We start from the raw sequence: 21114 nt of genomic DNA, 5'->3' as shown, positions 1-21114 counted from the left end.
CTATATCTTGTGATCTTGTGACTTCACAGCTCTAATAACTATGTTCAATCCTGATCTCTGGTCCTGCTCATGTGGTATTTCCCTGTGACCATGTGGGTTTACATCTGGTGCTACATTTTCAGCTCACCTCCAAAAGACATGCAGATTGGCCACTGTAAATTGCCAATAAAATTTGGAGGAAGTTGATAGAAATGTTGCAGGGATAATTTGTGGGGAATGGGATTCCCATTTGGACTGACGTGAACCAAAATAACCTCCATCTATGCTGTAAGGAAATATACAAATATTGAGCAGGTGTATATTTAGTTAATTATACCTCCTGAAATCCCCAAATGCTAACATCTTCTATAAGGCACATTTCCCTCCTTGAAACAATTAGAAGCAGTTTATTTACCACAATAGTTCTGATTGTTTACTTCAGACATTTTTTTTGACATCAAGAAAGATGTGTTAATTTAATTATATTAGAATCGTTTAAAGTGTAGGATTTATTAGTCATTCTTTTCCTGTGTTACAGTTAATGGCTCTCTTAACCCATGTTTCGTCACTGAACTTGTACCTTAATTATTCATGAATGACACTGTTACTGTCACAATTCATTTCAAAGGCCATTTTAATGTGTAACAGTCAGGTACTAAAAGTAGAGACAAGTCATGGTTTTTTTTTATTCTGATGACATGTCAGAGCAGTGCTATCTATTGTGTAAAGATACTGCAGTTACTCCAAGATATAAAAATTGCTGATAATCAAAACTTGAATATGTAAGATATGCAATATATAAATATAATAGAAATTTCAATCTTTATTCTGGATATCCGACCTGCAACAAACTTGAAAATCTGAATGGTTGAGATGTTCTCCATGTTGCGATTAAAATTCATTCACTACTGCCAGGAAGAGTTAAGGCAAATGACATTGATACATCCAAATGAAAGCTAAATGAACATGAGAGGGAAATGTTGATTGGCTTAGAAGAAAAAAAAACTAGCATTTATCTGGTCAAAACTTCATGAAACTTGCAAAGCTCTTTACATCCAATCAAATATCTTTGCAAAATTGTCACCATTGTAATTTCCAATCTAGAAAAACCAATTTTTTCACAGCAAGCTGTCATTGACAATGACCAAACTATCTTTTTGTTAGCAAGGTCAATTGAGGGATTGAGGATGGGGAAAACACTGGTTAACTTCACTGCTCATCTTTGAAGCAATGCCATGAATATGAAGTGGTAAAACTTAGAACATGGAACATGACAGCACAGAGTAGGCCGATATTGTCCTGATCTATATAAAGCTTGTTGATATGTACCTAGACCAGCAGCAATAGAAATTCACCAAGACATTTGTATCTTCAAAACAATATTTTTCATTAATCTTTTTCTTCTTTGGCTTGGCTTCGCGGACGAAGATTTATGGAGGGGTATGTCCAAGTCTGCTTCAGGCTTGTTGGTGACTGACAAGTCCGATGCGGGACAGGCAGACACGGTTGCAGCGGCTGCAGGGGAAAATTGCTTGGTTGGGGTTGGGTGTTGGGTATTTCCTCCTTTGTCTTTTGTCAGTGAGGTGGGCTCTGTTGTCTTCTTCAAAGGAGGTTGCTGCCCGCCGAACTATTAATGATATAACACTTCTCACTTTAAACTTAACTCTAACAACTCCACTATGCATAAATGAATATGTGTGTGTGCATGCATAACCATTAGAGTTCAGGCATGATTCTGAGGTGGTGATTTTAAATTTCAGTCAATTTTGTTTAGAAACTCAGTTTCTTTAAATTGTTACTGTTATGCGCCCAAAGGACCCCAAAACCCAGCAGCAACAGATTGACCACGACAAATGGTTATTTAAAAAAAGTTGTTTTTAATTATCTTGAAACATCAAAACAGAATCAAACTTTAACTCATCACTATTAACTTAACTAACCTAACTTAACTCTCTTCTAATTCTAAGCGCTTGTGTATGTAATGTGTGTGTAAATTTAAGAAAGTTCTTTGGTTCACAGTTCAATCTCACTTCTCATTCTTCCAAGTTCTCTGGTTGCAGGAAATTTTTATACTGTGCACAGAATTTAACATGTATAAAAAGTTCACCAGGTTTTGGTGGTCGAAAGGTAAATGGTAACCACTCAGGAATGTTCTTGTAGGTTTGCAGAGAGAGGTGTGTTGTTCCTAGATTTCCACAACTGAGGTACCACCATTAGTCACCTCAAAGTCTTGCTGATGGAACTGGCCCCATTAGAGTTCTCCAGATGATCACCTCTTTCTTTCAGGCTACACAGAGTTCCTTTCGTTCCACTTATTCTAAGAGAAACATCAGACAGATAGCACTTCCAGCCATCTGCCACTTGAGAGCTTCTGTTTCAGTTCCAACAAGCTTCTCCTGGCTTATTACAGCTTTCTGTGTCACACACAATTCAAGACTCCCTTCTGTCTCTCTCTTTCTCTCTCTGAGACACTGAGACTCAAACTGACAGAAAGCCCATGTGACTCTTTCTCTCTCTCTCTCTCTCTCTCTTGCAAAAAACGCCTGACCTTCTGCAGCAAACAACAGAAGTCAGTCTGTTAATCTATTGTTTTTAGGTAAACAAGAACCCCTCAATGACCTCTGAGCAATCTTGTCAAAAGCCTTGCAAAAAAGATATCAGTAGGAAACCTGTCTGCTTTCTGTGGCTTCAAAGACAATAGTCCATTCATTCATGATGTCAATTCAATTAACAACCACCTGTGAAATGCATAGGCATTCTGCACAGATTCTGCAAAGTACTGTGGATATGAAATCTCCAATACTTCAAATAAGATCTGCTTTAAAGTGTGTGCATGTATGTCACCTACCCTACTTTTCTCAATTTATCTCCCAAAAATATCTCAGAATATTCTATTACATTACTAAAAAGCAATTATGGAGTAGGCATGAGGCATCAGACATCTCCAAACTCATGAAATCCATTTAGACTTGTTTTCAGAGAATTGTTTCTTCATACGAATTATTTATCTCTCTTGCATGGAGGTTTCAGAGCTTGCATTTTCTTCCACAATGATTTCACAGGTATGAGCCTGATTAAGTAACCATCACAAAGGTTATGATCCAGAAACAAGAATGATCTTACTTTCTTTTACCCAGAATTGCGTCAGTCACAAGTGGCTATTTAAAATGCCACCACAGCACTGCTCTCTCTCTCTTGACCATGACAAGAAGGAAAGTGGCCATCCTTTCTGAAGCCAATGCAGTTCTGTGTTCCTCCCTTGAAAAAGGGAATACAACACCAATAGTATCTCTCTGAGCAAACACTACTGCATTTCTCTCCTCAGGTGTTTCTTGGTGCGATATTAAAATGCAGCTTTTCAAATGTGTTTAATGATATTGCATGAAGTCACTGTTGATTTTGTTTCATTTCTCCAAAAACACAAATCATGGCAAATGGCCTCATGGCTGTTTAAACAAATTATCAAACAAAGGCCTGCTTTGTTTGACCAAATGTTTTCCCGTGTGTTTGAAGTTCCAACTTCTCCAAAAGTTAACGAGAAATTGCTTCCACGTTGTCTGCCCAGCTCAGTCAGCAGACTGACTGTACTCCTCCTTAGCAGACAATATTGTATTCAACATTTCAATGAAGAATCACTTCAGGTTTTCTGGCTTCAGCCAACAATGGTTTAACCGACATTTTGACTTTCAAAATGGTTTCTGTGAGGAAGGGTCTGTGGTGTCTGTTCAGCCCATCATTCCTTTACTTTCTTTCTTTGGCTTGGCTTCGCGGACGAAGATTTATGGAGGGGTAATGTCCACGTTAGCTGCAGGCTCGTTTGTGGCTGACAAGTCCGAAGCGGGACAGGCAGACATGGTTGCAGCGATTGCAGGGGAAAATTGGTTGGTTGGGGTTAGGTGTTGGGTTTTTCCTCCTTTGTCTTTTGTCAGTGAGGTTGGCTCTGCGGTCTTTTTTACTAATAAATATATATATATAACTAAAGATTAATAACACAATTCCATCACTCTAGTCTACAATAATCTAAACCTTCCCTATTTCACACCATACTCCTTCTTAACCACCCTAACAACTTGCATCGTGACCTTGAGGGATCTATTGATCTGGACCCCTATACTTTCTCTGTTCCACCACACTGTTAAGAAATAGAAGTCCAAAAGATAACATCTCCCACAAAGCAGTTTTCCCCAAGTGAAGTAGTGGAATTTTAGCCTGGATATTTACACACACATGTCTGGAGTGGTGTTTGAACCCCAGTCTTCTGATTCAGAGATGAGAGTTTTACCTATTGAACCACAACTGACACTGATGGGTAGGAGGGGATTTGTGTCAAGCATAACCAATAAGATAGTTCTTTTGAGCTTAATGGCCTGTTACTACACTGTATAATCAATCTAATTTAATGTCTTAGGCTTTTGATTGTCACTCAATGAACCAGCTGTAAATTGCATCTCGCAGTAGTATCTAGAGCAGACAAGCTCAGCATGAGAACTGAGATTTCCTGAGCAGTGTAACAAAATAGCCACTTCAACTTTTAGATTTCTTTGCTTGATGATAGAAGTTTTATTCTCAAAGGGGGAAAATATGGAACAACTAAGCAAGAGATGAATTGAGAAAATAGGGCTACAAAATAGGAAAGAAAAAAAAACACTTTTGATAATGTGAATTTGAATGGGACAACTGAAGAGAAACAAATTAGCCTTCGTGTTGAAGCCTAATTCAGTTTTCAGGAACCTCATCATAATGTAGGATGGATCCAATATTCCTCATTATAGAATACTATTTCTGAACATTGAACACAGGATAATACAACCAAGGAATAGCCCCTTTGACCCACATGTTTGCACCAAACATAATCAAGAGTTAAAGGAGCACTTACCTGTGTGAAGTTTGATGATTATTATTCGAGCAATGGTAGTTGGTGAGTCAACGTGAGATCCCACCCGCGCATGCGCAGCCATTCCTTTACTCTCCAGAAGGGAGAACCAACTGAACTTAAGTGAGCTAAATTAAACGAACCAACCATAACACGAACCTGTGATTCAACATGTTAATTAGAACCAAAACATCGTTATCCATAAACAAGAAAAAAGAGGGGAGAGGTGGGCACATTGACTCATCAACTCACATTGCTCAAATAATAATCATCAAACTTCGCACAGGTAAGTGCTCGTTTAGCTCTTCATTTTCCTTCACAATGTACATTGGTTCGCCAACGTGAGAGTTTGTAGCTCAGTGGCTTATCCCCTTCGGGTGGTCTGACAGTCGAATATCAGTTCAATGGGTCCCCTTCCCATAGAGTTGTTCAAACTGCCGCGTGTAGGATGGAAGCCGAGAAACTTAGCCCCTTTAAGTATAACAGTTTATTGTAAATCTATTAAAGGTTCTCACATTGCTCCATCCTGCCTGGCGGAGAATATCTCATATAGGGACGTTGGCCCCATTGGCTGTCAAGGTCGCTGCCGCTCTAGTTGAATGGGACCCAAACTGAAAAATTTCCACTCCAGACACTCTCATGACCTCCCACAGCCACCTGGCCAAAGTCTGGGAGGTAGCCCATTGATGTGGTTTCTTTTGGCATATAAAGAGATATTTCTCATTTAGTCTAATATGTTTTGTACATACAATGTATCTTTTTAAACAATCCAACACACATAATCTTTCATCTTCCCCATATGTATACAATGAAAATTCTGTCCAAATTCTCCCTTGCTGGTTATGTTTCAAAATATCTGTAACTTGAATGCTTACACAGTCCTCCTCCCAACGGATATAGTCCATATGAATGTGAGACAAAGTTTTTACCCTCTGGGCCAATGTCAAGACCACCAGCATTATCAGCTTATGGGACACACTATATAAATCCAAACTGGAAGTTGGTGACAGTAGCCTTAGATAGTCCAAAACAATATTTAAGTCCCAAATATCCTTATATCGGGGTTCCGGAGGAATTTTAACCTCTTGGTAGGCACCAACTCTGATTTCTTGGGATGTATAAGAAACCCCACGTGGTTTAATAATCTCGAGGTGGTTTTCTGATTCCTTGAACAATCTGCCCATGATAAGAGTATCATCTAGCTAACCCACTACCCTGCGGCCCTCTTTCCTGAGCTCGGCAAATTTGGTAAATGCCCTGGGCGCCGAGCTCAGCCCATTTGGCAAGCTTTATACTGCCATAGTTCTCCCTTCCAGGAAAATTTTAAGAACTTCCTGAGCTGTGGGCAGACTGAATAATGTGCATCTTTCAAATCTATTGAGGAAGTGTAATGGCCCTTATGTAATCTAGGCAACACTGAATATACATTATTCATTTTAAAATGCCTGTACAAGGCATATTCATTAAGATCTGATAGATCCAGTATCACTCTAGTGCTGCCCACTTCTTTTGGGTCACGCGAAGATGTTTGATACAAACTCATGTTTTTCATGGCTACAAAGTTCAAAAACATTTTTTCTTTTTAACGCCATGATCTCGGCATGTACAGCTTCTGTCAAATGCAGTCTGTGCGTATATGGATATCGACCCTTCCTCCTTATCGGAGGAGTTTTCTGTGGATCACATTTGATTTTATATCCCTTTACTGTCCGAATAGAAGCATCAGTGGTAATATCACACCATCTATCACAGAATAGCGTTAATCCACAGCCAACCTTTAAAGGCTTGTAATTATCCAAAGTACTCAATTGTAAATGTGTAGCATTCACTTCCTTGACCCGCCTTGTCTGCGGGCTGGTGTATTCTGGGCCCACCTCCGTGAAGCACTTTGAGCGGGAAAATGCTACTGCCACTGTCTCCATGGAGGGCATTGCCCTAAAAATGACCAGCTGACTGTAGCTGCTTGGAGTGGGAAAATGCCACGGATGACCCAACTTAAATTCCCCCGCAAACCTGCAATAGGGATGAAACACAACAGGTTCTCTTGCCTGTGCTGCCAATACCCCTCGGTACTTCATGGCAATAGCCAGTATATTCTCCTCCTGACTGGCCTGAGTAGTATTTGGGTGATTGGCCTCCATTACCATCCTCTTTCCATGTATAATCATTAATGTCCTCCCCCTGCTTTGATGGCGTAGGAAACTTGCTCACCATGGCCGTCACCAGTTCCTCCAATTTGTCCAGACGACTTACAATTTCATTGCTGGTCAAGACTTCTGCTCTCTGGCAGGCCTTGCTCTCGGGCACCAATCGAGCGGGTGTCCGTTGTGCAGAGACCACGCCCTTATTTTGACTTTTTCTGGTTATTCTCCCCCGTCAAGTGGGTGGCTTTGCTACATGATGTGTTAAGTTTGGCTCAGGTCCTACCTGCTCTTGTGTGGGGTACTCCCCCTCGCTGCCACTCAATATACTGGCGTCCAATCATTTCATGCAGCTCACCTCATGCAGCACTGCTTGCTTTTTGAGGCCACAACTTCCACGAAGCCAGGTTGGTGCAGCCAGAATTGGACCCCACCTTCAGTGAAGGTAGATCTCTGTCGCATGATCTCACCTGCAGCAGAGGTAGATCGGCGTTGCTGCTATCGTTTGAAGACCCCAATTTCAACGAAGCTTATGCCAGTGCAGCCAACCTTGTGCCCCACCTTCAACGAAGGTAGGCCACTGACTCCTGATTCCACCTCCAACGGAGGTAGATCGGCCTTGCTGTTCCTTAGATTGGACACTGCACCCCGGCAGGCCCACTGGATTTTTGATGCTAACAAAACGCTACAGGGACTCTTCTTGGTTCCTCCTCGAGCTCTTGCCGCCCTGCCTCTGTCCCAGCCCCTCATTGGGACTTGGGAACCTCCCGCCGGTTGTCCCGGACCTTTTACAGTACACTACCACCTCCGGAAGGCTACATCAGGGCCTCCCCTCACTGGGACCCGGGAATCTCCCACTGGCTGTCCCAGAATTTTTACCGATCCCCTCCTTCTCCGGTGGGCTCGTTCAGGGGTGTGATTCCATTTTGTGGATCGCACTCCTGCGATCTCCCTCAGGGCTCTGTTCCTGCAGGCCCACTAATTTAGCACTCTTTTTGGGATTTCTCTACTGCGATTCCTCACTGGTTCAGCACCTTAGTTCCTGCGCCAAAAACGCGTGCTGCTCCTCGCAAGTCAGCGGATATAATAGCTGCATATGCGCAGATGGGATTTCACGTTAGCGAACCAATGAATGTTGCGAAGAATAATGACAAATTTATAAGAAAACATTGCTGTTTACACTTGACTCATACCCCTCTACCCCTGCAGATTTATTTCTGGCAGCCAGTTCCAGGCACCATGCATATTAAAAAAAAACACTCTATGTATAAAAAATGCCCCACACATCACCTTTAACTCACCCTGCCCCCCTTCTTAAACACACGTATGTTTGTGACATTTTTACACTGGGAGAAAGATTCAAGCTTAGACTACCCAATTAATGCCTCATCATTTTTTGAACTTCCATCTGGTCATCCCACAATCTCTGATGCTCCAAATCAAACAATCTAAGTATTTTCAACCTCTTCTTATAGCTCTCATACTCTTTAAACCAAGCAAAATCCTGGTACATCTCTTTTGTACACTTTCCAAAGCTTCCACATCATTTCTGTAATGAGCCAACCAACATTACACACTCAAGTTATTCATGGAGTGAAAAACAAAAGTCTGCAGATGCTGTTATTGTCGTAAAAACTCCAAAATGCTGGAAGAGCTCATCCATAGGAGGTAAAGATACATAACCAATGTTTTGAGCCTGAGCCCATCTTTGCAGCAACAACATGACTTATTTAATTTTACACACAATCCCCCACCATTCTTTATTACCCTATTTCTGTGGCCACTTTCAAGGATCTGTGGACCTAAAATATTTATGCTTTTAACAGTCCTGCCATTAAATGAATACATTCCCCTGATATTTAACCTCCAAAAGTGCAACGCCTCACATTTGTCAAATTGAACAAGTGTACCTTTTGACAAGCTCCATCATAGTAAACTAATCTAGAAGATTAAGGCACATGGGAACCTTGGAAACTTGGTAAATGAATGCAAACTTGGGTTTGCCATAGAAAACAGGAAATTGGTGAAGTATTTTTTTGACTGGGAATCTAAATGAACAAATTGTTTCTTGTTGCATGTACAATTATCCAGTGAAATGTTTAGTTTTGTGTGTTATCGAGGCAAATCGACACAGAGTATAATGTCAGAAGGACGAAGTGCAGGGTATAGAGAACATTGCAGTGCAGGGACATCATCTTTTGTGATTGAGGGATCCATTCAAGAGTCTGTAAACAGCAGGAAATAAACTGTTTTGAATTCAGAGGTTCGTATTTTGAAGCTCGTCCATCTTCTGCCTGATGGAAGGGGAAAGAAGAGTGTTGCGAAGGTGGGATAAGTCCTTTATTATGTTGCCAGCTTTCCTAAGATAATGGTGAATCTCGATAGAATGCCTGGAGTGTTTATTGATTTACCTGATAGCCTGAACTGCATTCACAACTCTGCAGTCTCTTGCAGTCTTAGGCTGAGTAGTTCTTGCACAAATGATACCATGCTTTTCTTTGGCACCGAGATAATAGTGGACTGAATAGTGCAGGTGGGAACTTCTGATTCCAGCAGGGAGAGGTTAAAAATGTCCACAAATACTGCTTTGTGCAGGTCCTCTGGGCATGGCCAGGGACTTTGTCCAAACCAGTTGTTTTTTGCTGGTTCATACTCTGTCAGGCCAATCTTGGGTACCTGGCGCTGTCGAGGTGGGTGATGTTGACTCCTGTTGGCCCCCCACGTCTTTGCTACAAAGACGTAATCAAGCGCGATCTCCAGTCATTCCATATCAACCATACTGACTGGGAGAGCCTCGCAAAAAATCGCACTGCATGATGTTCCGTGATTCACAGTGGCACATCACAATGTGCCAATAACTACAAAAAGTTCTGTGAGGGCAGAAGAGCTACAAGGCACCGTGTTCATCTTTGTTCGCGAAGAGATGGGCCATGATGATCTTCTGTTCAAAGTGAGCAGGGAATGCTTCAATTTCATCAGGGAGGGACCTGTTGCTGTCTACAATTCTTCCTTACTTTGTTTTATAGCCCCAGACAGAATGCATACCTTACCACAATGTTGATGTTAGCCTATGAGAAGAGATTGAATCACCAGGAACTATACTTGCTGGAATTCAGAAAAATGAGTGGGGATTCTTTAAAAAACATGCAAAATTATGAATGGGATAGAGGCAGGAATGTATTTTCCACTGGAAGATGAGACCCAGAGTGTAGTGAATTTGTGAATTCTCTGGCCAAGGAAGCCGTAGGGGCTGCTTCACGAAATATATTTAAAACATAGATTTTTGCATAGTTGACAAATTAAGAATAATTGGGAAAAAGCAGGTTGGTAGAGTTGAACCATGATCAATTTGAATGGTGAAAAAGGTTCAATGGGCCAAAGGGCCTACACCTGCTCCTATTTCATTTGTCCTCAAGTCCTTGCTATCACACTGTTCTAGTGAAGATCAATGCAAGTTTAAGTAGCATTGTCCCAACACTTTGTGAGGAAGTTTATAATCCTCTGGAAATGAAGAAGACAATTCTCCATTGGCAAATCTTCTATTGACTTCAATAAACCTCAATGTTGGAAGCAAATTTCAATGCTTCTCCATTAGCACTCAGTATATAATGTTCAATTTCGAGGCCCACTGAGAAAGTTCATTTTGTAACCATTCCAGCTAATTAACCCATACAAATTACAACAGTTAAAATACTGTACAAAGTGAAAAGCTACAGATGGGGAGAGGGATCAGTTAGTTAAGAGCAGGATGGCATTATTTTACCAGGGTAATATTCAGAACAGCAGGGAAGAAACTGTCTTTGAATCTGGTGGTGTGTGATGCCACTTTCACTTCTTCTCAATGTGAGGAGAGAGAAGAGAGTGTGTGGTTGGTTTGGTATGACTATTTTTGGCTAAATTTCCATGAAGTGTAGACAGAGGAGAGGGGAATTTGGATGATGGTTTCTTGGTGTATTGTACGCGAGATGCATTTCTACCCCTCTGCCTTGCCCATAATGAACTTTAGGAATGTTGAATGGGGATATAATGTTAGTCCAAACAACAAAGATATTGAGTGAGTCATTCATACCACAGGACATCACCCCCATCCTGTTGGGAGTACCAGTTCTGGATTTGGAAAAAAAGTGCGAGAAATACTCAGCAGATCAAGCCATTCAACAGTGTTAACATTTCAGGTGCTTGTCAAATTATCTAACATAGTCATTTGTAACATATCAAACAGAGGCTAGCCAGTGCCTTTACTCTTTTTGCCATTTAGTTAGATCAAGATTCATCCTTTTGCCTGTTGATTTTGTTAGAGACTTACCCAACAAAATTCTGTCAGTCAGTATTGAAAATTTTGATTATTCCAGGCAGCTGCAATACGAGTTGTACATTTATATTTTCTTTTGTTTGATAAAATGCTCACTAATTTCACTCTTGAAAATTATAACTCTAAAGCAAAGAGGGGGAAAAAAGTTGAAGTTGCTGGAAATTAAGATAGCATTAGAAACTCAAGCAGAAAAAAAACACACAAAAGAAAATTGATCTTATTTGTAGTGTTTTTGATCTGAAATTTAATACCCAGTAGTGTACCAACAGATTTGATCATTTCTTTTCAAGAGTGAATTTCTTCGACACTTGAAAGAGAATAAAGTAGCACAATTGGAAAAGAGCAGGAATGGGATGGGGGAATTGCTCTATTACCATATGGTCATTGAGAAGAACCAATAGCATCCGACTGCACATAAGAATTATATTGTTCTTTAATTCTGGGAGAGAGACTGGCTATTGAATAAAACAATTACGTTCCACAAAAACTAGAAACATTTAGAGAAATAATGCCCTATAAATTTGATTACACATCAACATGAAAATTGTTCTTAAGCTGAATGGAATGGTTTCTGGGTCAATCATTACTGGGTCAAATAATTTCACCTTGGAAATCAAGGGAATAGCAGTCCAATTTACATGAGATTTCCTGATCAGGTTTTGTTCCATTACTGGACACAACATTTTGGTCCAATTTACTTGTTTTTCTTCAAGCACATACTATGTCTCCAACATGCCACTCCCCACTCTACTCCCTCCACCAACTTCATCTACTTTCAGAACCCAATCACTTTTTATCCAGGTATCACTCTCCCAACTTCCTAAACAGTGATGGATTTCTTAATCTCAGTCACCTGAACCAACTCAGGATCTTATCACAGACAACTCATACAGAATCTGGATAATCTATTGTCATGAACATTTCACACAATTTTTTGTTTATTGGCAGCATTACAGGTGCAAATATTGTTATAAATTACATGGAAAAAGAAAAAAATAAATAAATTAGTGCAAAAGAAGTGTCTGTGATTCATTGTCCACTCATAACTCTGATGGCAGAGGGGAAGAAGCTGTCTTTGCACAGTTGGATGTTCAGCTTCAGGCTCCTGTACCTTCTTCCAGATGGTAGCAGTGTGAGGAGGGCAGGGCTTGGGCAGTGAGGGTCCTTGAGGATAAAGGGTGATGATATCTTAAGGCATTATCTCTTGATGAAGAGCAAACCAATGCCCATGTTGGCACTAGCGATGTTCACCACCCTCTGTAGTCTTTTCCTGTCCTATGAATCGGCACATCCACACCACACCAGTCAGAATGCTCCCCATGGTACACCTGTAGAAATTTGCATTTCTTTGATGATATAGCCACTGACAAGCCTCCTACTACAACTTCTTTTCCTTCTTCTTCCACCTCCACCTCTGCCCTCCACCCCCCGACTTCTTCACAGGCCCATAGCTTATCATTTGCTGTATTTTCAATCCTTGACCCTTTCTTCCCAGGCCTGCATCTCTCTCTTCCTGTCTCTCAGTGGTAGCCCCAGAAAACATAATCAAAAGATAAGGCTTTGTTCAGTGAATTTACATCGACTCTTTACAAAAATGAATGATGCAAAGGCTAGAGGAGTCAGTGTGGAAATGGGATGGCGAATTAAAATCCTTAAGCAGAATTCCAATATTGTAATGAGACCCAAAGCTAATGATCATATCAGAAGTGCTGAAAGCACCCAGCTCCTCTGACGGCATCTACAGAAAGAGAAATAAGTTAATATTTCTCATCGTTGACTTTTTATCAGAACTGCAAGTTGTTTACCATTTAGGTGTGGAATATACTGCTGTTATGTCATCATTGTTAAACCAGGTTGTGTCATTTCCATCCAATAATGCCAATGGATTTAGTCCCATCGCAAGAACTGTGTGGGTCTGAGAAGAACTAACATCAACTTTTCAAGGCCAATAAAATGCTAGTCTTGCTCCTGAAGCCTTTATAATCTTACAAGTAAATAATTTAAGAATATAGTGAGATGTTCATATGTTTTTTTTTCTTGCCACCTACGTTGACAAAGAAGGAAGGTCCAACTTTAGTGAAAAATGGTGTTTTATACATGAAGAAGGAACCCAGGCCAATGTATTGCCTCTCACATCCTCAATGCTCTGTGATAAGTGGCAGAAAACTGCCAGCATTTTAAAACTGGTTCTGAAATACCATCTGGCAGAATAAATTTCAGTTTCTGCTTGATACTTCCTATTTGAACATTGGAAGAAACAAATATCTGCACCAACATCAAATGCCATTCTCGTGTCAACTAGCACACATACAGTCAGAGATGATCTATCAGTCTGTTTAACGGTCATAAGAATAAACCTCTTAAAGGATGGAATTAGTGTGGCTTTTCTTCACTAATTCACTCTGTTACGGAGTCCAGGGGACCCCCAAACACCATCAGCAATAGACGTGCACCTCAACACAAAGGGGTACTTAACCAAAAGTAGCTTTTAATTCGATTTGAACAAGAAAAGAGAATTGAACTTTAACTTGTTACTTAACCTCCCCCCTCCAATACTAAGCACAGGTGTGTGTGTAATGTATATTTAAGATTAGAAAAGTTCTTTGGATCACAGTCCAATCTCACGGGTTGCAGGCAATTCTTGTACTTTTTCGAGACTAGACAATTCACAATAACGTGACCAGGTTTCTTACAAAAATAACATACAAATGCAGGAGTTCTGTCCTTTCCTTCATCTTTCCTTTTAACATTTTCTCCAGATTTTATGCCAGGCCCACTATCCTGCTCCCTACTAACCTTATGAATGGGTTTATTCATCTGTTCCACATTAACTCTCTGAAAATGCCTGCTATTCTGGAATGTCTTTTTGTGAATCAGACCAAATTTGTCTGCTAATCTAGCTGCCTGTTGCCACATCCCCACGTCTCTCTTATCCAGGTATAATTTAATCTCGTCTGAGACACATCTTTTAATTGCCTCTATTAGTATTAATTCTCTCAATCTGTCAAAATCATTGTTTATTCCTTTTGAGGCGCGCCAACGATCAAAACACACAGATTTCTTCAGAGCAAAATCCATATAAGATTGATTCCATGTTTTCACCAAACTCCTAAATTTTTGTCTATATGCCTCTGGAACCAACACATAAGCTTTCAATACTGCTTGTTTAACAGTATCATAATTTGCCACTTGCTCTGGAGTCAGGCTAGAGTATGAAACTTGTGCTTTTCCCTTCAATACACTTTGAACCATAAGAGGACATTTTTCTTTTGGCCATCTTGAGCTCTCAGCCACCTTTTCAAAAAGCTGATAATATGTATCTATATCTCCCTCATCAAAAGGAGGCACTAGATTTAGTTCTCTACCAGCCAAAAACTTCTCCCCAGGAGTTACAGCCTCAGCTCTCTTACCTTTCTCCATCTCCATTCATAACTTCTCTAATTGAAACTGTCTATCCCTTTCAGCTTCCTCTAACTCAATTTCCTCAGTTTTCAGCTTCTTCTGCCTCATGTTGTTATCTCTGCAGCTCAAAATTACACCTCTTTCTTCTTGCACCCTCAATTTCTCCAATTCCAATCGCAATTCAAAAGATCTATTCTCTGGGAAAAAAAAATTAAGTCTTCCTCAACAAATTTCCCCTCACTATAATCCTCTGTTTTTGTACTTTTCTCATGCAATATTTCAGTAATTTTCAGTGCCTTACGAATAACCATGAGTTTCACTTTTCTCGTGCTATGCAGGTGATGGTTGTAACAAAAATATATCCACTTCCATTACTGCTGTTTTTCCAGGCACCAGCTTTAAGTTAGTTTGCAAAAATAGCTTGCAAAAATTCCAGACACAAAAGCTTGCAAAGAAAAACCAATCAGCTAATAAATCATCAAATTGCAATGTTCAAATCCTAAACGACGAGCCCCCATGAAATGTTACAGAGTCCAGAGGTCACCAAAAACGAAAAGCAATAGATATGCACCACAACACAGTGTTACTTAAATTGTATTTGAACAAGAAAACAGAATTGAACTTTAACTTATTATTTAACCTACCTGACTACTTAATCCCCCCTCTAATACGAAGTGCAGGTGTGTGTAATGTATATTTAAGATTAGAAAAGTTCTTTGGATCACAGTCCAATCTTACGGGTTGCAGGCAATTCTTGTACTGTGCACAGAATTTAGCATTAACAAAGTTCACTAGTCTTTAGTGCTTAACAGGCAAATGGTTACCACTCAGGAGGGTTCTTGTTGGTTTTCCTTTTGCAGGACATCTGCAATTGATTCCCTCTCAATCAGTCTTGCTGACAAAACTTGCCCCCTTCAGCGTTCTCCAGGTCACCTTTCAGACTGCCAACCTCCTACTTTGACCAGGCAGCCTTCCAAAGTTTGCCAGCTTGTCCTTCTGGAACTGATTTCTGTCTCCTCTGTCTCTGTTTCACACCCTCCCTCTCTGAAAGCAAAACTCTTCTCATCTGCCTGCAAAGATCACATGCTCTCCCAGGCAAGCTGCTGTCCATACTTTGTTGCCTCCTGCAAAAAGCATTCTGCAGAAGTCCTGCAAATATTCTGTGTTTTAGAATGTGTGTGTGCAAGCTGCTCCAACAATTCCTCCCAAACCACCTCTAAATACTCTGTCACATTTCCCCTGAAAGTCTTTCCTAGATATCACACCATTTTAATTGATACAAGCACCCATCAAACCCCTGGAAACTGCCAATAAGTCCCTCATTGATATAGTTGATGTTGGATACATATTCTCAGCAGAGTCTTAATCTCTACCAAAGTAAGGGGTTGTGCTTGTGCAATCAGATGACAATAAACTTCTCTTGATTTGACTATTGCAGATTCTATACAGTCATGCATGTATCAGTTATTCCAGTTCATTGAAAGATTCTGCACAACTGAATCTGTTGAATTCTGTGCTATTGTTGCAGTCCGAGAAGCAGTCGGTCACGTTATCCTTAAGGGGATGACAACTTTAAAGTAACAATGATTGTTTCCATCTGACATTTCTTTCATCCCATCGACTTGTGATAAAAATTATTTCACAAATGTATTTTCACAAATTTCAAAAATTATTTCACAATTTCACAAAAATATTTCACAAAGGCTTATTGACATGACCTGAGTCATTACAAAAACTTTGACGTCAAACTTGTTCAGGATTAAGGAAATGGATTTTAAAATATTTATGGGACTTGTCTTAGTGTGTCCCAACCTGGTGCAGTGCAATGAAACACTCAAAATTGCTGGAGGAAATCGGCAGATCATGCAAAATCCACAAAAAAAACAATTGGCAGTTGATGTGCAATGAAAAGGCTATGCCCCAAGAGTGACTAACAATGGCCTCTCCCAAGACAAGTCCCACTAAAGTGAAACACAAAGATTGCAGATGCCAGCGAAGTGAGGGAACAATGAGAGACTGGAGCGCCTCCTACTGGTCAGGCATTAGTAGAAATGGTCAAGTCAAGTTTATTGTCATCTGATTGAACAGGTCTTCTTTCTTTGGCTTGGCTTCACGGACGAAGATTTATGGAGGGGTAAATGTCCACGTCAGCTGCAGGCTCGTTTGTGGCTGACAAATCCGATGCGGGACAGGCAGACACGGTTGCAGTGGAAAATTGGTGGGTTGGGGTTGGGTGTTGGGTTTTTCCTCCTTTCTCTTTTGACAGTGAGGTGGGCTCTGCGGTCTTCTTCAAAGGAGGTTGCTGTCCGCCGAACTGCGAGGCGCCAAGATGCACGGTTTGAGGCGAGATCAGCCCACTGGCGGTGGTCAATGTGGCAGGCACCAAGAGATTTCTTTAGGCAGTCCTTGTACCTCTTCTTTGGTGCACCTCTGACACGATGGCCGGTGGAGAGCTCGCCGTATAACATGAAACAGCGTCCTCAGTGCAAAACAATGCAATCACACAACCAGCCATAACACACACACAGACAAACAACATATATGCAGGACATGTATTCTTATACAGAAATAAGTAAATAAGTATAGTTTCATAACTATGAGAGTCTCAGACGGTTGGTGTGAGCAGTTTTTTTGGCCAGTCAGTATTCTCACTGCCCGTGGGAAGAAGCTGTTCCTCAGCCTGGTGGTGCTGGCTCTGATACTCTGTCCCAGCAGCTGAAAGATGCTGTGTGCAGGGTGGAAGGGGTCCTCATTGATTTGCGTGCCCTCTTCAGACAACAATCCTAGTCTATTGCTGGGGGGAGGGAGGAAGAGAGATCCCATTCATCCTCTCAGCTGCCAATCCTCCAATCCATTTCTCTTCAGCAACTGTTCCACCCTGTTATACAGCCAGCCAGCATGCTTGCAGTACAGCTGCTGTAGAAGGATGATATAATGGTGGCCAGTAGCCTTGCCCACTTCAGTCTTCTCAGGAGGTGCAGTTGCTGTTGTGCCTTCCTGACAAGTGAGAAGATCCTGCCAGGACCTTGATTGGCACTAAAAGATATCATATCTACCAAAAGGTGGGGGAAGGGAAGAGGGGAGGAATCTGGGGAGGTAGAAGCAGTGGAGGGATTAAGAGGTGGTAAGCATTTGGACAGAAGACGGTGAAGGTGGAGAGGTGATGTTAATAGATACACGGCTGGCACTGTAAATGAAGCAATCATTTATAAAATTTTAATGATACAGTACAGTGGAAAGCCCTCCTCACCCTGTCTCATCCAGTTAACTTTTGAACCCCATACATTTGGAGGGTGGGAGGGAACCAGATCACAAGGGGAAAAGTCGTGCATGTCACGGGGAGAACGTGCAAACTCCTTAGAGACAGCACCAGCGCTGGTGCTGTAATAGGACCGTGAAAACCACTGCAGCACAGAAACAGGCCCTTCAGCCCATGTTGTCTGAGCTGAATATTATTCTGCCTATTCCTTACTGACCTGCACCTGGACCATGGCCCTCCATACCCCTTCCTCCTTCCATGTGTCTATCCAAATGTTTTTTGAATGTCAAAACCGAGCCTTCTTTCACCGCTTGAGTTGGCAGCTCATTTCACACTCTCACCATTCCCTGCATGAAGAGGTCCCCCAAACGTTCTCTTTAAACATTTCACCTTTCACTCTTAATCTATGTCTTCTGCTTCTTGCCTCACCTAACCTCAGTGGAAAAATACATGCTTGCATTGACTCTAACTATGCCCCTCATAATTGTGCTGTCCTCTAATATTGGGAAATAATTAGTTAAATGTTAAAACTTATGTGAAATGACATAGAAGACATAGAAATGACATTGATGTCCTCTTTCTCCATGCCCAAAGTGCATTTTCAATTGCAGAGCACTGAAATGAAGGAATATAGACAGCTGGATTGCCAGGCTTACCTCTTCGCTCCTTTCTGTGAGGTGAAATGAGAAATATTTTAATTCTCTGCCAATCTGTTAACACTCTCCACTGCTCTCCACTTACCTCACTTTCCCTACCTCCTGCCACAGATGATCGCCTTCCCCATCAGTTCAACTGCATGGCAAAGCCACCGGATTTCCCGCATCCCATTTCCCAACCCACGATCAGCAAGCTTCCTGTGAGTGTTGCTTGAGAATATTTATAAACTGAAGTCTGCTGTCTGCACACATTCAAATAGGCTGGTGAACCGAACAAAAGGAAATTGTTATGAGGTGGAGAGCAGTGCTGAATTTTAATGACATTCTGCTGTGGAGTTGAACTAACTGCAGGAAAGTCTAAAGTGAGTGCTGTACTAGTCAAAGTGTTTTCTACACATCTGAACTGGCCTGACTTCATCTACTTTGTTCTCACCCCTCGGGTTCCCTCTCTGAACCTCAGCTCTTTAAAACTGCTTCTTTTTATTCAAGATACGGTATAAACGATTATGAGGGGCTTAAAAAGGTTGGCACCATTTTCCTGGGTTGACAGTAGCAAATGCCAGAGAACATCTATTAAAGGTGAGTGGAGGAACGTTCAGGGGAGATAGTTTTTTTACTCAGAGTGATGGGTACCTCGAATGGATTGCTTGGGTTGTAGTAAAGGCTGGCGCAATAAGACATCAGGAAGAGTCTTTTGGATATAAGAAACATAAAGGGTGTGAGACAGGATTAGATTGTTATAGAACAAGTTTCCATAGGATGGTGCAACATCGTGGTCTGAATGAGCTGTAACATTCCATGTTTTAAACATCGATTTAGCCAGGCTTTTTATCATTTGTCCTAACATCCAATGTACTGTAGGTGTTAAATTTAGTTGATGAAACTTTTGAAAAGTGCCTTAAAATGTTTCACTGTTGTAAGGTGTCACATAATTACCAGTCGATTGCTATATTGAGTCGGAACAGATTCCTGCAGAAGTTGACACTGCAAAGCAACCGCCAGAGTTAATCTTTATAAACCCACGCCTTCGTCTGATGATGGAAGCAAGTTGCTTGAGATGTTTCCACCCTGCTGATGTATGGCTGTTGCCATGCATTGCCCAGGGTTATATCGGAAGACAGATCTCTTGGGGGAGATGTTAAGAAAAAAAATTGAATAAAGTCAGTACCTTTTGTAGAAGAGGAAAGGATTCAGAGAAAAGAAGACAAATGCATAAAAAATATTTTTGAAAATTGATATTAAAAATTTTCAAATCTGTAAATCTGTGACTTGAATTCATAATCTACACAATTACTATTTTTTATGGTTTTTCTTTTTTAATTTCAAGGATTATGTTGTGCAATAAAGAAGACTTAGAACATGGAATAGTACAGCATGGGAACAGGCCCTTTGGTCCATATGAACATAATGTCCAACTCAACCTAAAAAATCTGATAGATATCCCGCTAGCCCCTTCATTTTCATGTTCCCATCTAGAAACCTCTGAAACACTACTCCTGGCATCTGCCTCTCTTGTGTAAAATATTTACACTGCTCATCTCCCTTCAATCTCTTCCTCCTCACCTTAAACACATGTCCTCTGATGTGTGATGCTTTTGCCCTGGGGAATAGATTCTGATTGTGTACCCTATACAAATCTATCAGGACTCCCCTCAGTCTTGGAGGCAATAACTGTAGTTGCCTCTCCCATAATTTATACCCACTAAACCAGGCAACATCTTGGCAAACCTCTTTGATACTCTCTCCAAAACCTCCACATAATTCCTCTGAAGGGGCAACCAGAAATGCACACAGTGCCTCAAGGGCATTCCAACCAAAGTTTTATATAGCTGTGAGATAACTTCACTTTTATAGTCAATGCCCAACACCAAGCATTTAATTGGATTTATAAAAGATATGATTGCTTACCAAATTTTCCTGCATATAAGATCTTCAGAAAAGATTAAAGAAGGCAGGAATATCTGGAAGGAATGTGCTTGCATTAGTTAAAAATATTATTGTTTTCCTATAACCATATAATTATTAACAGCACAGAACAGGCCAGTTTGGCCTTACTAGTCCGTGCCGAACATCTTCTCCCATTTTCCAGCATTTTGCCCATAACCCTCCACACCTCTCCCATTCATATACCTATCCATCCTTTCCTTGAATATTAACTGCCAGAAGTTCATTTCATACCCCCACTACCCTCTGTGTGAAGAAATTCCCCCTTAAACTTTTCCCCTTTTACTCTCAATCCATGTTCTCTTGTTTGAATCTCCCCCATTCTCAGTGGAAAAAGCCTATTGACTCTATCCGTCCCCCTTATAACTTTAAATGCCCTTCAACCTTCTATGCTCCAGGGAATAAAGTCCCAGCCTGCTCAACCTTTCCCTGTAACTCAAACTCTGAAACCCAGACAATATTCTCATAAACCTCCTCTGCACTCCCTCTATACTGTTTATATCCCTCCTGTAATTCGGTGACCAAAACTGCACACGATATTCCAAATT

At 41.0% G+C, this 21114-nt stretch overlaps 1 protein-coding gene across 2 annotated transcripts in view; it reads left to right on the top strand.

The window, feature by feature from the left end:
- LOC138756995 (catenin alpha-2) overlaps positions 1-21114 on the top strand; it is an 835014-nt gene that overhangs the window by 297352 nt on the left and 516548 nt on the right. Inside the window, exon 1 of one of the 2 annotated variants that reach the window (XM_069923544.1) lies at positions 9209-9319. The exons of the other annotated variant lie outside the window; for it this stretch is intronic. The gene's annotated coding sequence lies outside the window, so the exon portion shown is untranslated. Of the gene's footprint in view, positions 1-9208; positions 9320-21114 lie in introns of those variants that run through there. 2 annotated transcript variants of the gene reach the window in all.

The sequence above is a fragment of the Narcine bancroftii genome, chromosome 3 (genome assembly GCF_036971445.1).
Source record: "Narcine bancroftii isolate sNarBan1 chromosome 3, sNarBan1.hap1, whole genome shotgun sequence".
Taxonomy (NCBI): Eukaryota; Metazoa; Chordata; class Chondrichthyes; order Torpediniformes; family Narcinidae; genus Narcine; species Narcine bancroftii.
The sequence above is the reverse complement of the archived record's forward strand: the minus strand, read 5'-3'. Positions and strand labels throughout refer to the sequence as shown.